The sequence below is a fragment of the Merops nubicus genome, unplaced genomic scaffold, assembly GCF_000691845.1.
Source record: "Merops nubicus isolate BGI_N331 unplaced genomic scaffold, ASM69184v1 scaffold32777, whole genome shotgun sequence".
NCBI lineage: Eukaryota > Metazoa > Chordata > Aves > Coraciiformes > Meropidae > Merops > Merops nubicus.
Window position 1 is genome coordinate 5,662 of NW_008621522.1, and position 3,089 is coordinate 8,750.

Below are 3,089 nucleotides of genomic sequence, written 5' to 3' on the forward strand. Positions count from 1 at the left end.
GCACTGAAGCAGCATCAGACAAGGCTTAAGGCGGCAAAAAACAGTAATAGAAATAAAAATAAATCAGGATCTTTATTTCCCATAGGAAATTTACCTAGATCCCATTTATAGTCCATTTGACCTCATCCTTATGTAACACCTCTGAAGGAAAAGTGCAGTAAACTCAGAGAAAATAAACAATTTGCTGCAAAGAATTAGTGCAAGAGACTGAGTCACATCTGGCAGTGCAAGCAGATAACCTGGGGCTCCCTGGACACGCCGCAGAGCACAACAAATGCTGAGATCAACAGCATGTGACACGCATGTACAAACTGGCCCCCCGTAATGTGACTAACGTGGAGCCGCTGGCATGCTTGAAAGAGATGCACAAAAAACACACTTCAGAGTTTATTTTATTGCTCTTAATGGCCTGCCTTCCGCATGTCTCATTTCCTTTTATTGAAGCTGTCAGAAAGGCATTACATTGTCTCACAGGCAGGCAACACCAGCGATTCAGTCGAGCTCTGTTTACAGACTTTTAAAATGCCACAGCTGAAGAAAACAAGACAGTGAGAACTGCAGAGGGAGGAGGCAGCACAGTCCAGAGCACACACCTACGGGCAACATTTCCAAAGGCTTCACAAACCAGCCAAGCCACAGTCTTTAACCAGAGACAGGCGAATGAGGAATGTAAAGGGACTTTTCTAATAAGCTGGATGATTCAGTGAAAAGGGACAAGGAGTCCTGTTGCAACAGAAGGCTGATGAGTAATTAATGGCTTGTCCTAGACACAAGGCTGAGTCTTTTATACCAGGGCAGAGCTGTCTGCCAAACCAGCTCTACCAACAGGCCCATGGGCAGCAGCACTTGCAACGCTGCTCTGGAGGCTTGAAAAACAGAACATCACCCCCCTATTTGCACAGGAATTTCCCTGTGCTGCCCCGCTCTCATACTCACCACAGCACGGTTTTCATCCTCATTAGCACCCTGTGACACAGGGAGATACAACCTAACTTCAAAGGTAAAGAAACAGACATAACCAAGTAGCCTGGGGGGATGTATTACTTTCTCTCTTCTTGCTAGCATGGCACTGGCAGTGAACACTGTGGGGTATCAGGACTGCCTTGCAGAAAGTGCCACCCCCAGGATCCCCTCGAGGCACCGACCTCCCCAGCCAGCCTTCTCATCTCATTTCCAAGGTGTGGAAAAACGTGACGGCAAAATCAACCACTAGCAGTCAGAGGCAGAATATTTTTCTCATCTACAGCCTTTTACAGCTGACCCACCTTCATGCAGCTGGCATTTGGACAGCAGGAAATTACAATATTCTGGGGTTAAAAACAGTCTCCTCCACATCTTTTTCCCCAACCAGATTTCTTTTTAGTGAGTCACTCACATCCACACGTGTGTCATGCACAGCAGGTATAAATTGCTGCTTGGCCAGGGTGCTGTCAGAGGACAGGCTAATGGGGTAATATGGACACGGACTGTGGGGAAGTCTGACCTTTATTAAACGCTGCACATCTCACACCCATCCTGTGAAGCTGAGGGGAAGTACTTAGCTGCTCTGTATGCATCATAATTGTGCTACAAAAGCAGTCAGCAACACTCTATTTAAATAAGGAAGCAGTCATTGTAGTTGAGTCTCACAGATTTGTAGGGTTACTTTTCAAAGTCATTTTAACATATACTAACGTATACTAAACATGGTTGAGCACCTCTGTGCTACACACGTGCACCGTGCTGACCTGGCACCCGCACAGAGCAATGCACAGCCCTTCCCAGTGTACCTGCACACTGGCTCTGGCGGTGACAAACCCGCCCACGCCTGCTCACAGCTCATCTCCTGCACACCCAGGGAAAACCAGCTGGCACAAACACTGGGCAACACACCTCACTGCTCACCGATGGCTACAGGCCACAGAGCAGTTTGTTCAGAGCATTACAAAAAAACATGCCCTAAATAATGCCTAGGAATGTGTCTATCCTCCCTGGGAAGCAAAGAGCCTGTGTCAAAGACGACCCCATTGCCAGGGCCATTCTGCCACTTGGGCAAACACAGATGCTTCCCCTTTATGACATGAAGATAAGAAGAAACCTTTGCAAGGCAGTGTGCAGGCTGCCCACGGGCAGAACAGCTCCTCCCCACGATGGCTCATGGAGGTAAGAGAGGAGAAACTGCTCTGACAACTAAACATGGCAGCAGAGCCCTACAGACTCCCAAACAGCAGCAAGATGACTTCCTCAGCCACGCTGGGAGGTGCTGAGCACACCAGCAACGCGGTGCACAGCTTGGTGCCCACAGGGCACTAATTAAAGGCCATGCCCGAGGAGCAGTGCCAGGCTTGTGAGAACTGCCTGCCAGCACAGCCCGCTCACAGTGCAGCACAGGAACCACAACCACAGACAGTACTCTCCAGGGGTGGCGAGGGCTGGAAGACGAAAGCAGTTCCCAGTGGAAGATTTCCTTCCCCTCCAAAGGAAGAGGTCGGAGTGACACAGCCAGCGCTGCTCTTCACACCCTGTTTGTGACAGCCACAGGCCTTTGGACGCCCCTGGAACGTCCCCCCATGCTCTGTGAACAACCTCCCTCCACCGCCGGCAGACAGAAGAGTGTTTCACTAACCTCCTGCCCAGGGGTGACAGGGATGGGCACGGGGGACACGCAGCCTTGCTGCCAGGACAACCTCCTCCCTGCCTGCACCACCCGCTCCTGCACTCCGGGCACTCAGCACCTGCTCTGCTTTGACTCCCGGACGCTGCTGCACAAAGGCAAGACTCGGCTGTGCTATGGGAGGAAACTGCTCAAGGGGACGCCGGGATCGCTCATTTCACTTGTCTTTGCAATACTTTGCCACAGCTTCTTTCACCTGGACAGCTTACTGAAATGCCTCAGCACCTAGCTCCTTGCAAGCAAGTCCTGGGAGGAAGGGATTTTTGAAACTGCCAAAGATGAGATGCAAACAACCTGGGACTGAGAATTTGGCAGCTCTTTAAGTACTGCCCTCGCAGGTGCTCTGGTTTTCTGCTCCTGATGGGAAAAAACAGTCCAGAACACATTGATCCAGCCAGACCCACACTGACATGGCTGGGGGAGCCCACAGATTAGC